Genomic DNA, 14,278 nt, shown 5'->3' on the forward strand with positions numbered 1-14,278 from the left:
TCTTCATGGTGGCGATGGCTACTCCCGGTAAGTGGTAGAGAGCCAGCCTGGTTACCATATTCCTGGTTTCTGCTCAGTTTTCAAAATCAGTGCTGCTCAGTTTAGAAAATGTATTTTATATTACAAATATAATTTATGATATACTATATCTTTAATTATAAATATAAGGTACTGATTAATATTCTTCTTGAATGAGACAAACCAGGGAAACTCACCTGGAGTCTTGTGCCCAGTTCTGGACACCACACTTCAAGAAGGATGCTAACAAATTGCAACAACTTCAGAGGAGTTTAATAAATAGATAAACAAGTTTAATCAATCAATAAATAGCCTATTTCTCTTCTTTATTTTCCCCTCTCTTTCTTTTTCCATCTTGGACTCTCTGATTAATTCACAATTTACTTTTAGTTTATTTTTATGCTTTATGTAAACCACCCAGAGTAGACACTAGTCTACTAGACACTAGTAAGTTTAATAAATAAATAAATAAATAAATAAATAAATAAATAAATAAATAAATAAATAAATAAATAAATAAATAAATAAATAAATAAAGAGGGGGGCAACAAGGATGATCAGGGAGCTGCAAACCAAGCCTTATGAGGAAAGGCTGAAAGAATGGGGCCTTTTTAGCCTTGAGGGGAAAAATGACTGAGGGGTGATTAGATAGCACTTTTCAAATATTTGAAAGGCTGTCCTACAGAGGAGGGGCAGGAGCTGTTCTCGATCATCCCAGAGTGCAAGACACGCAACAATGGGCTCAAGTTACAGGAAGCTGGATTTCGCTTGAATATCAGGAAAAATTTCCTGCCCTGTACCATGGGGTTTGTAGTCCAATAAGGTAATATTTCAAAGCTATGGGGAGTTGAAGAGAATAAATAAATCAATGGGAGAATAAATAAATTGATGAGGAAGAGAGAGGCTCACTCAGAGAAGGGGGAGTCATTTCCCATTAGCTTCCCATCACCCCCAAAAAGAGCACTAAGCACCACATTTTGTTTCTCATTCTCTTGATGTCCTTCTAGGATATAACACATTGTTGGACCTCAGCTGGACTGATTCAGGTCTCTTTTATTCTTCTCATTGTGATCTACTGGAGTGACCTGTTAGGCAGTATCATCTCCTGACAAAGTCTGGGCCATGAGGATCCATAACAGGGACGTCAAATCTGGGATATTAGACTGGTATCTAACCTCTCAGATTTGTTATCCTATTGTTCTTCTGTTCAATTGTTGTACATCGGCCAGAGTGGCCTTGGCTACCTGATGGGTACCTGATACCATCCAGCCCACAAATCATTTTGGAGCAATTTTCAGTTGTTTTTTCCCCAAAAAAACCATTATTTTAATTCATATATGGATATACTTCAGTATGCTTCAAGGATGTAGAAATATTTCCTTGATTTTGTGTGGCCCCCATTGCATTCCAAACCAAACTTTTGGTATTTGAGGGGACAAGTGGCCGTAAAATTCCCTCCAACACTGATGCTCAGTGGTCTCTGTAACAGCCTCCTTCTACCTCACAAAGGGGCCGTTACGTCACACTCAATCACTCTTCTTTCCACTGCCACCAACCATTCCCTCAAATAAATAGCTTCAGGCCAAAGTATGATTTCAAAATAAAAACTAAAGTTTATTGTGTACAAAAAAAAAGGAATGGTAAATCACTTGAATATAAATAATACTTTAATCACTATAATAATATCACGATCACACACACACTCTCACAGACTCTCACAAAGTAGCACAGTTCTTATATGTCCCTATCTCCCTATCTCAAAGCCCTATCTCAAAGCCCTATCCCAAAGCCCTATCTGAATCTCTCATACCATTCACTCCCCTTATATACCACAGCTCCACCCCTTATGTCCCACCCTCCATCACACCATTGGTAGATGACTCACAGCTTCAGCAGTGACGGACAGGTGAGGTCATAGCTGTATGTAACAGTCCATATTCTGGTCCTTGACACCAGCCCCCTCTCTGAGAAGGAGTGACACTGGCAAGGCGGGTGGCTCATGGGCATAAAAATAATGATGCATTCTTTCTTCTAGCCCTTGCTGCACCAAAGACTGCTGCGGAATGTGACAGAGCGGGCGGCAAATGCCGGTTCCTGCGTTGCCCAACAAATCTGACCGCCATTGGGAAGTGCGATAAAAATGGAGGCGTTTGCTGCAAGAAACCGTAAGGAGAACTCTAAGCGAATGTTGTCTGGTTTTCAGAATCCTTTTCTCTGTCTGGGAGTTGTCTAGTCCAGGGTTCCCCAACCTTGGGCCTCCAGATGTTCTTGGACTTCAACTCCCAGAAATCCTGGCCAGCAGAAGTGGTGGTGAAGGCTTCTGGGAATTGTAGTCCAAGAACATCTGGAGGCCAAAGGTTGGGGATCACTGGTCTAGTCCTTCTAAGAAACAGCTTCTGTGAAGTTCAAGTTCACAAGCTTATAAAGAACATGGATTTTGGACATGGCTCAGTTCATAAGGGGCATGGTGGCGCTGCGGGTTAAACCGCAGAAGCCTCTGGGCTGCAAGGTCAGGAGACCAGCCATCATAAGATCGAATCTACGTGATGGAGTGAGCTCCCATCACTTGTCTCAGCTCCTGCCAACCTAGCTGTTTGAAAACATGCAAAAATGGGAGTAGATAAATAGGTACCACCACGGTGGGAAGGTCACGGCATTCCGTGTCTAGTCATGCTGGCCACGTCACCAAGGAAACTGTCTACAGACAAACACTGGCTCTACAGCTTGGAAACGGGGATGAGCACCGCCCCCTACAGTCGGACATGACTGGACTAAATGTCAAGGGAAACTTTTACCTTTATAGCTCACTAAGATCAAGCCATTGTGAAATGCATGAGAATAGCTGTGCTTTTCTCCCTCTCTAGACATGGCATTTTATTAGGGCTTTACTAATTGTTCCACTTAAAATGTTTAGGAGATGGCCTCTGTAATGAATTGGAGGATCCTGGGAATCGTAGTCATATAAAGATGGAGTCTGTTAGGTTCTGTGTGAGATAAAGTTAAAAGCAATAGGATATGTGAGAGTGTTTTTGCAGAGATAAGAATCAAGGCCGAAGGTGCCAAGAAGGAAAAAAGACCAAACAAGAAGCAAGATAAGGCACCTGTGGATCTCATGTGGATTATGGGTAGAGAGTTGTGTTAAGCTTTCTTGCAGTTAATTGGACGACAGGTAGAAAGCGTCAAGAAGCCAGAATGATTACTAAGCTCAGATATTAGTTGTTCTTATTCTATTTAGAAATAGCAGCTTTATTTAGCCATTGCAATGGGTGGATATGTGAAATGCTATTGCTTTACTGCAACAACTGTATCCTAATGAAAACTACTTTATTTTTAATAGAGACACATATGATTCTTACAGAGGCCTGGCATCTTGAAATAGCAGAACTTACAGGTAAATCTGGTGAAGATTGGAGAAGGTCACTGAGTTGCTCCTATATTTGAGTGGTCCTACTTTGCAAGACTGTTGTGTTATCTAAGGAAGCACAAAGTCAATGCTTGGTTACTTGGAAAGGAAACAAAGGTTTTCTTTTAAGGTCAGGATAGTCCATGGGGTTCATGCTACGTACTTCTGAGGACTAAAGCAGATGTCCCCAACCCTCGGTCTGCAGCCTGTTGCCAGTCTGTGGCCTTAGCCGGACTGGGCCGCCGAGAAAGAGCCCTTCCCCGCCCCCACATGCACTCACCCCTGCACAGCCCGTTTGCGCCTGCACATGCCCGTGTGAGTGTGGCACTGCTGTTTGCGCATGCGCACGAGCGTGGGGGGTGCCCGCTTTCCCCAGCCACTCCGTGGACCGAAAAAGGTTGGGGAACGCTGGACTAAAGGACCTACTTCAGAGAGAAAGGCGGGAGTTTTGTGCCCACAGTGACTCCCTGTCCAAATATAATACTCTCTTTAGGGAGAGGTGATCACTACAGCCTCCATTCCATTGGCCTCTCATTTTCCCATTATTTTTCTCATATAATTTTTAAAAAAACAGAAAAATCCTCTTGCACCACCTAGTGGCCAAAAATATTTTTAGAAATGCAGGGGCTCCAGGTTGTGAAGGGACTTCAAAACACATCAAAAAGGCTGTCCCATGCTGGGAAATAGAAGGGTACTTTTGGAGAAAGCACTGATTTTTTAAAAAAAAAATGGGGAAGTGTGTGGTGGTCAGTTTTTGAGTGCCTGGAGGGATGAATGTGGCCAGCTGAATGCATGTTGCCCACCTCTGCTGCAGCCTGCGTAGACAAGGGTTAAGGTGAACAGATAGTTAAGTCTAAGACGTTATGAAGAGACTGATGTTCTCTAACCTTTATGTGCACATGCTCGTCTACCTACCCACCTACACCCACACCCACACCCATCTGTTTATGTGTCTATAAAATATTTAGTGTTTTTTTGGGGGGGGGGTTCAATTAGATATAATGAATCTGAAATGGTTTCTCTCTTTGTGCAGGTAATGCCCCCGTGCTGGCCATTCACAATGGATTTCTGGTTCCACCAAGGACTTGAGCATTCATTATTCGTGGGAATTTCAACCAGCCTGCTGCCTCTTCCTTGAGTTGTCATGCATTTGAATTTTAAACGCAGTGGATTCTTCTTCATGTTCTATTTCCCCCATCTTCACCCACTTAATTTCATCTGTGTTGAACTTCCCATGCTTGCTTATTAAAGAAAAAAACCCAATGCAATTGAACCCTACGCTCTTGAAATTGTCTTATTTTAAAAATTTGGGAATGAGCCTTTATAGGGCTAAGTAATGTACATTTAAGCCAGGCTGGGAGATCTCAGCCCATCTGCAGCCCATTTTTAAAGATTTGACTGTAGTTTGAGGGCTTAAGTACCAAGGAAGAAAGGCAGAAGAAGCTAATTTGCATATTTATTTTTAAATCCTTTAAAAAGTTTTAATAGTATGGTTATGCACTGCATAGGCTACTACAATGGGTATATTTGTACATTTTAAAAAAGGTTTAACCAAAATAGTTTGTTAAAACTGAAAAGCCCCCTTGTGGCTGTTCGCTACTAGCCATTCTCCCCCCCTCCCCACAAATTTTAATGAATAGGAGGCCCCCAAGGATAGCAGGAGATTTCAAAGTATGGCAGATTCCCCTCCATTGTTGTTGTTGTTAAGAGGTTGTTTAATTCCTCCTTAATTTCTGCCATCAGAGTGGTATCATCCGCATATCTGAGGTTGTTGATATTTCTTCCGGCAATCTTAATTCCCGCTTAGATGATGTCAGATGGCCTTTCCATTGGATTTGATTGATAGGGTGATGTGCCAAAGGCATGGGACCAAGGAGAGCAGGGGGGGGTGAGGGGTGATGGAGTGCATTCAAAGAGGCAATGATGAGGAGGATCCATGGATATTCTGTTCCCAAGAATTCACAAAAAAACTTAAGCCCAGAGAATATCATAATTGGGTCCAATTTAGCATGGGGGGGGGCACAGTGTCCAGGTATTCTCCCATTGCACAGATTATGTCCATTCTAAATGTTCAGATGCAACCTGAGAAAACGCAGTGCAGTTCTTTCCATTTTCCTTCAGGTCAACGTCCTGCAGTCAGCAGTCCTATTGCTGTGCCCTACACTCACTATGTACCCAAGACCTATATTTCTACCAGGGTGTCTCTTTTCTTCCAAAGCTTCCTAGATTCCACCACCTGCCAGATGTCCCATCCGTTTCTCGACTCTCTGTTGGATCACAGAACTTTATATAAGCCTGTTTAGACCTCGTCCTTTTGGCAAACCCGTTGTGACACTTCGTGGATAAGCTTGACTGTCCTGTTCCTTTTTCATGCCCCTGGGTATCTCTTGTGGTTCAGTGTCTCTCAGCGGTCTGATATCCTTTCTCTATTTCCAAGCCTTAGCAAGGCAGAAATGGCTTAAGAAAGAGGAAGCTCTTATGTTAAGTGGATGATGTTTAGAGCCATCCATGTTAGTTCAACCCTTCTGCTTTGGTTACCAAATTTGGAACAATTTCTGTACAAGCCCTATACAGCCCTTGCACCTCAAGATGGTGAAGTTGGTGGGACTCAGATTTCTTAGGAGCCCGGAAAATGCTCCAGGGTTTTCCCAAAATTTACAGGAGCGTTCCAAGATCCTCAGTCCTCTCACCTTCCAAAGCTTCTGTAAATTTCAGATGAAATCATGGATTTACAACCCCCTCCTCCTATGTTCAAATTCCTGGAGGCTCCCACTGCCTCCAAACAATGTGTAGTTGTCACATTTGGAAAGGAAAGTGGAGGTAAAAGGAAATAAGGAGAGCTCTGTTATATAAGACTGCAAGTCTGTCTAGTCAGTGCCCAGCATCTAGAACTGAGAGACCTTTAATTTTTCTATATACCCTTGAATGAGTCATATGTGATAATCTCATTATAATCGATTGGGAAAGAAGCATGCTGCCAGACTTCCACACTCTCCTTTGGAAAACCATGTCAGCTAATGATCACTGCGTCATCTTATGGCAATGAATATTCACCTCTATGCTTCCTCTCCAAACCCCTGGATAGCTCAGTGGCTTCAGCTGAGAGTTTGATTCCCTCAACTATTTTTCCCAAAACACAGAAGCACACTTCACAAACGCAGGTCCTCAGATGAATCTTTAATTGATAAGGACAGAAAAAGAATCGGATTCAGAGAGACTCTGTCGAGAGCTCAAATGAGCGTTGATTGTGGGAGTGAGCATGGCGGTACAGCAGAAAGACTGCCCTTGGTGCCTCTGAGAAAGCGACCATGAATAAGCAGCAACCTACAAGAAGAGGGGGAAAAAACACTTTCAGACTCAGTATTTGTACCGTATTATATAAATAATCAGTACTTATGAAGTGAGATGTATATACCACATATAGAATCATTTCCATCTGTGCTCATTCCAGAACCTGTGGCATACATATAAATTATATATACACACTGTGTCCATGATATAATTTAGAAGTTGTAACATTTCCAGCCGTTGGCTAACTAGCACCAACTCTCTGGAGTTTCAGGGTGGAAATACAACACACCAGATCTAAGGCTTCACACAGGCAAAGCATGTGTTTGACTCCGCAGAGTGCAACAGATGTCAATTCATGAGGAACATAACTTAAACAGTGGGACCTTCTGTGATGAGATGGGTTTTTAAGTTAAAATCTTTTAAAGGCATATGGGTTTTGTAATTATGAAGTGAGCCAGAGAGGTTCCATTTTGTTTCTTTGTATATAATATCTGTGCTATGCTGACAAGTTGTTTTCTAGGCGAGCAGAGAGCATGTTATTCTGAAGGCCTGAGAAAAAGGACTTGGTGCGATTAGATGGGAATTGTTGTGACTCTTTGATAAACCACCGTAACCCAAATAACATCTGGTGTGTATGAGAAAGAATTCATGTGATGTAACAGGACTGGTTGCCTAGTAACGAACTCTGATTGGATGACATCGTGGGAAGGTGCATTAGGCCCTTGCCAGTTACTCTTGAAAAAGGAACTTTTTACCTATGGACTTTGTCTTTCCAAGACCGACCTTTCAGTGATTCGTGACCTACATTTCAGCCATATGGGACTTACCCTGATGTCTTGAGAGAGGGTTTGGTGGCCTACCTACATGGACTGGTTTCTATGCTTTGCTGGATTACTTATAGACTTATGGGATTTTTCCTAAGGACTATGCATGGACTATTTTCTATGGACTGTTCTATGGAATATTCTTTATGGACTTCTTTTCTTGGAATACTCCATATGGACTATGCTCTTGTAATTTAGTAAGGACTATGGTACATTTACTGGATTTTTCTTTTCTAAGGACTATGGGACATATAATGGATTTTTACTTTTGTTTAGGGATTTTTATTCTATAGTATCACTGAGGACTATAGCCTTTTCATAACCAACTTGGATTATTTTGTTTTAATGGCTTTTTTGGGTTTTTGAATACTTTTCTATTTTTCATGTTTTCTTTGCCTCACTACATCTGTGTAACTAAACAGCACAATGCTAGTTTATTTGTTTTGGTTTAATTTGACTTAGTAACATGCTTTTTCTTTAATAAAATAAAGATTATAAAACTCATTTGGTTTCCTGAACAGTACACTTGCCATAGGGTCACCTGAGAGTGCTGCCTCGGCCTAGCTTACTTAGAGTCCTGTCAGTGGTGCAAGTTAAGTCTAAGGACTACAAAGCCCACTTGACCTTTTCACAATAATATCTGAGAGTACTAGGGTGTTCTTATGTGGGCAGACTTGTGAGAAGGAGTGTTGTAGCATAGCTGGTTGAATTGGACTCTTCAGCTCATTTTAGCATGTGCAAACTCCTGATTGCTCTCTGTCCAAGCGTACACGTGTGTTTTCGAACCCGTGTTCGTCACATGGTGGCAGCTGCGCGATGGACCACGTGCTGGGTTTTGTAGTACCTCAGGATGACCAATTTTTGTTCTATCTAACAGCTTGAGTGACTCTGATCCACAAGCTAAGTTTTGATTGCAGTGGGACACTGAGGCTTCAAGGAGCTAGGTGCTTCCCTGGGTGTAAACAGTAATTTCCTAGGAAACACTGTTTGCCAGCAGTTAGATCTAAAGGCTGTGGTGAGAGGTGTTAAATCTTCAGGCTGTGGTAATGTGTGTTAGAATCTGGGGTGCTCTTTTAAGAAAGAGATTCCCAGTGGGACAAGCAAACTGTTAGGAAACAATTGAATTTAAGCAGTAGGCATGTGCAGGTTGTTACAACGTTGTAGTGAAGAAATTCCAAGATGCATGTCCTTTATTTTTAGAGTGCTTGCACTCTGTAAAAGCAGCAGGTCATTTCACAATCTTAGGATTGCATAAATGACTCTGGCCACTTTGTTCTGGCTATATTGTTTTGGAACTTGCATCCAGGTATTTTGTTTTTGTTTTTGGCCTAAGTGTACTCCTATAATCTTAGGATTTGCCGGAGCACCTGGCCGTGTTCCAGACTAGCTCTGGGTCTCCCCACTACGATCTTAGGATCTAGCAGGAGTACCTAGTTGCATCTGGCTTGGCCTAGAGTCATGCCCTAGGATCTTGGAGGTATCTATCTGCACCCAGTTCAGTCATTGATCAGCTCTGTAACTCTAGGGTTCACAGAGTAATCACGGTTTTTCTTTTCTCTTCCTTTTGGATTTTTCAGTATTTTGGTTTGGCAGCTGTCTGTCTTCTCACAGATCTTAGGGTCACAGAAGGGACAGCAGTTGGGCAAAGGTGCAGAAGAGATTTTTAATTTTATTTTGGTTTGGCAGCTGTTTGTTCTCTCGCCTATCTTAGGATAGCAGAAGGGACAGCAGTTGGTCAGAAGTGCAGAGGAGATTTTTAAATTTTTTTCTCTCCTTTTTGTTTGTTTTCGCTGACCTAGCCAAGGCTAGAGTACCAGCAGATATGGAGGAAGAAAACCAGTCAGAAACCATAGATATACTCTTAGAAATGGCTTCTGGATTTTTCGAGCAAGCCAAGCAGAAAATTAGGGAAAGAGATTTCCTGATACGTGAGCTTTATCAGGAAAACGTCCTTTTAAAACGTTTTCTTAGCACAGAACCTGGCTTGATGCAAAGGTTTTTCCAAGTTCAGCAGGGTTCCTTTGGGGATTACTGCAATGAGACGCTTCATACAGTTGGAAGCAACCCTGAGATGCAAGATGTTTGTGTGGAAAGAGTTAACGAGGCCCAGTGGAATGCTAAGGAGCATTCCAGAGAAGACAGCGATTCATCGTCCGTCCAAACAGAGGATTGACAGGCCCTGGAGACGCGCGCAGAGAGAGGAATGCAGGAAAAAGTTTCCCGAGAAGCTGTGTCCTTGAGGAAATTAACATCGGGCGACCAATGCAGTGCATTGGAAATCAGCTCAGCACCAACCTCAGCTCTTACTCAGAGCACAGTACAGGTGAGAAGTTCTGAAATAATTTGGGAGGAGACTATGGGTTTGCTAGAAGAAGGAGAGCAAGGGATTTTCCAAAGTAATAAAGCAATTGCTGGGACTGAGAGCTTAGAAGCAACAGGACTTGTGTCAGCTGAGGAAGCTGGAGGAGTGAAGGTTTTCTCAGAGTCTTTGCCCAGTGCCATAGGAGGAGTTATTTGTACAGAGACCTTGCAGCATGAACTTTCACATTGTTTCAATAGTACAAGTGACTGTGTAAACTTGCCAGATTGTGAGACTGTTCCTAACACAACCAACGATGGGGGAAGCGCTAACTTTTTGGGATTACAAAGTACTGATGTTTCTTCAGAGACTGAAAGATTTGGCCCAGTACCACAGTTAATCTTTTCAGAAAGATCTTTAGAAAGAAAAGCAGAGGTTTGGGACAATACTTATTTTCAACAGCCTATTTTCCAAGGAAGTGGTGAGAATGCTGATACTGTTTCTGAGGCTATGCAGAGTACTCCCGAGGGAACTTTGTTGCAACAGCGGCCTCTTGTGACCAAACCTGATAGCACAGCTAATTCAGCAATACATGTGTCCAGGGGTGTGGCATTTCTGGACCAAGGCGTGGAAGGCATTGATCAATTTGGCCCAGGACAGATGTTGGAGCCTGTGTTAGCTAAACCCCAAAACGTCTTCTCGAATTCACCGGGAGAAACTGATGTGGTGAAACTTTTTATTACAGTCAATGAAGGATTTACTGCTGTTTCTGTTCCTATAGATCTAGAAGGGTCTAAGGGCAATTTAGTGTCTGGAACTGTTGAAAGGCTTTATCAGATTTTAATTAAAGAGGAACATCGCCCTTATACATCATTTACTTGCCCTCAAGGAATTTACCACCTCAGAAAACTAGCACCTGGAATGGAAAATACCTATGTTACTTTTCAGAAATTGGTTGATGAATTCTTTGGCGATTTATGTTATGTGATTGGCTGTGTAGGCAACCTTGTAATTTGCAGCCCTGATCCAATTCAAGCAGACCAAAATGCTTTGTCATTCTTAGAGAAGCAGAGACATCGAAGCCCAAGATTAATGCAGTGGTATTTCAGATTGCAAACATATGATTTTGATGTTAAATGTCTACCAGTAAAAGAGGCTTTAATTCCCCATTGTTTATCTCAAGTGTTTAGTGCAGATGCAAGGGGAGAAAATGGCTAGAATTGTTAAAGCTCTGATGTTTAGTTTTCTTGGTATTCTGTATGACTATGTTCCTGAGCATACATAGAGTGTTTTCACTATTATTACTACATATCAGTATATTAGATTGTCAATTTATTATGATGTTAACCCTGGTTTCACTATTTTACTGTTTGATGACTAGAGTATTATCTGAGCATATGCAGAGTGATGTATTTGATTAAGTATACTAACTTGTTTATTCTTCTGTTTTTCAGACTAGTAGAGGTGTCTAACGCAAATTTCTATCATGTATGGTAAATACTGTAATTATAATAGTTCTTATGTATCAATTGTTTTGCTATTTTAGAATCATATTTGAAATGTATTACTTTATGCTCATGTTAATATCTTTCTCTATTTTGTTACTGCTTAATTATGACATCTCATCTTATTCAGTTATCAAAATTAAAACTTAAATTGTTTAGGAATTTTGTTAATCTTCAGGGGGCTTGTGATGAGATGGGTTTTTAAGTTAAAATCTTTTAAAGGCATATGGGTTTTGTAATTATGAAGTGAGCCAGAGAGGTTCCATTTTGTTTCTTTGTATATAATATCTGTGCTATGCTGACAAGTTGTTTTCTAGGCGAGCAGAGAGCATGTTATTCTGAAGGCCTGAGAAAAAGGACTTGGTGCGATTAGATGGGAATTGTTGTGACTCTTTGATAAACCACCGTAACCCAAATAACATCTGGTGTGTATGAGAAAGAATTCATGTGATGTAACAGGACTGGTTGCCTAGTAACGAACTCTGATTGGATGACATCGTGGGAAGGTGCATTAGGCCCTTGCCAGTTACTCTTGAAAAAGGAACTTTTTACCTATGGACTTTGTCTTTCCAAGACCGACCTTTCAGTGATTCGTGACCTACATTTCAGCCATATGGGACTTACCCTGATGTCTTGAGAGAGGGTTTGGTGGCCTACCTACATGGACTGGTTTCTATGCTTTGCTGGATTACTTATAGACTTATGGGATTTTTCCTAAGGACTATGCATGGACTATTTTCTATGGACTGTTCTATGGAATATTCTTTATGGACTTCTTTTCTTGGAATACTCCATATGGACTATGCTCTTGTAATTTAGTAAGGACTATGGTACATTTACTGGATTTTTCTTTTCTAAGGACTATGGGACATATAATGGATTTTTACTTTTGTTTAGGGATTTTTATTCTATAGTATCACTGAGGACTATAGCCTTTTCATAACCAACTTGGATTATTTTGTTTTAATGGCTTTTTTGGGTTTTTGAATACTTTTCTATTTTTCATGTTTTCTTTGCCTCACTACATCTGTGTAACTAAACAGCACAATGCTAGTTTATTTGTTTTGGTTTAATTTGACTTAGTAACATGCTTTTTCTTTAATAAAATAAAGATTATAAAACTCATTTGGTTTCCTGAACAGTACACTTGCCATAGGGTCACCTGAGAGTGCTGCCTCGGCCTAGCTTACTTAGAGTCCTGTCAGTGGTGCAAGTTAAGTCTAAGGACTACAAAGCCCACTTGACCTTTTCACAATAATATCTGAGAGTACTAGGGTGTTCTTATGTGGGCAGACTTGTGAGAAGGAGTGTTGTAGCATAGCTGGTTGAATTGGACTCTTCAGCTCATTTTAGCATGTGCAAACTCCTGATTGCTCTCTGTCCAAGCGTACACGTGTGTTTTCGAACCCGTGTTCGTCACACCTTCTTTATATCTTCATGTTGTTAACTAAAACCAACTCTTGTGGCCCTTGTAAAAAGCTCACATGCTAGTTTAAATAAGCAGACATGGAAGGAAAGCATATCCGATCCTTTGTCTAGATGGCTTTTGAACAAGAAAATACTTTTCCTCATAAAATAGTAAGCAGAACTTGAATCATGCCCAAAACTTTGAGCACCCTGGAACATTGTTGCTATGTGCCATCATGTCACATCTGACTGTGAATCAGAGACCACCAAAGAGAGCTGTCATTAACAGCCCAGCTCAGTTCCTGCAAACTCAAAGCTGTGGTTTCGTTTACTGGGTCAACTAAAAAAAAAGGAGGTGGGGGAGCAGTGTGATTTTTGTACACAATCTGAAGGCAAGAGTGGGTGATACTTTTAGTAGAGTACTAAAAATAATCACAAGCGCTTGCTAGCTTTTGACCTCTGCAGCAGCCTCATCAGGGTCGGTACTGCAGATCTGTGGATGGAGTAGAAAAAACTTAAAGCTTCTCAAAATCTTGACTGGATGTGCTTGCCAGATTCCTTTCTTGAGAGTAAGGTCTTGAACTTGAGCTCTCGAGGGCTTGAGATTTCGTGCTTTGAATTGAAAGGAAAGGAGCATTGCATATTTTAACCCTACTTTTCACAATTCTTTGCAAGTGATTTAAAATCCGCTTCCTCCTCCTGACGCTGTTCAAAAGGAAAAAGAAAAATGAAAGACAGAACTGAGAGGGAGAGATATGCAGGGAATTAAAGAAAAGGGGACATGTAAAGGAGGGAAGGGAAAAGGGGAGGAGGAGAGAAGGCTTGTACAGCTGCATCAATATATCACCTTGGGTAATTTTAAAAAAGGGGGAAGGGGGAGCCTGATTATCCCCAAGAAATAGTACAGAAAATGAATCAATACAAAATTAAAGAGCAGCGTAGCTAGCTACAACAGTTCAAATAGAAAGAAATGGATTGATACAGTTCCAAACATTGTAAATGCTCCTTCTGATATATATATATCACATGACCAGGCTAAAAATGGATCTGTACAACAGAGGGCTGAAATGAACTGGTACAACTCGGGTTCTTTTCTCACGTGTGTGAGCCCTAAGTTTACACATGGGGGCTACAGATTCAAGTCAGATGTTTCAAATCCCACCACTGGTTGTGTTGACTTGCAGTGAGCTTTGTCTTCTCATTATTTGCAGAAATAACAGTGGCAGCTTAAAGATCAACTAATTTGATTTCCCCTAAGATTCTGCAGGCTGACACCCCCCCTTCATCATGAGCCCAGTGATCTTACATGCTCTCCTTGTAGCGAAAAGACCCGTACTTCCATGTTGGAAAGATACATTCCTCTCACCTGTCACTCACGGGCCAGGAAATATTACCTTTTTAGCTGTGCATGAATGTCAATTCTGCTCATGCCAACACCAAGCAAAACTTATTTTCTTGTTCTTTGTCTGGAAATATTTTGATCTTATACCAAGCCTAGTCATGATTATAGCTTCTGGAATCCCACCAGCAC

General features: G+C 41.3%; 1 long non-coding RNA gene across 1 annotated transcript; it reads left to right on the forward strand.

Annotated features, from left to right (window-relative positions):
• Positions 1 to 2,273: 2,273 nt before the first annotated feature.
• On the forward strand, positions 2,274 to 4,699 carry LOC144584901 (uncharacterized). The gene is made up of 2 exons (XR_013539382.1): positions 2,274 to 3,409; positions 4,455 to 4,699. It is a non-coding gene; the product is annotated as an uncharacterized LOC144584901 (long non-coding RNA).
• Positions 4,700 to 14,278: the final 9,579 nt, after the last annotated feature.

The sequence above is a fragment of the Pogona vitticeps genome, chromosome 1 (genome assembly GCF_051106095.1).
Source record: "Pogona vitticeps strain Pit_001003342236 chromosome 1, PviZW2.1, whole genome shotgun sequence".
Lineage (NCBI taxonomy): Eukaryota > Metazoa > Chordata > Lepidosauria > Squamata > Agamidae > Pogona > Pogona vitticeps.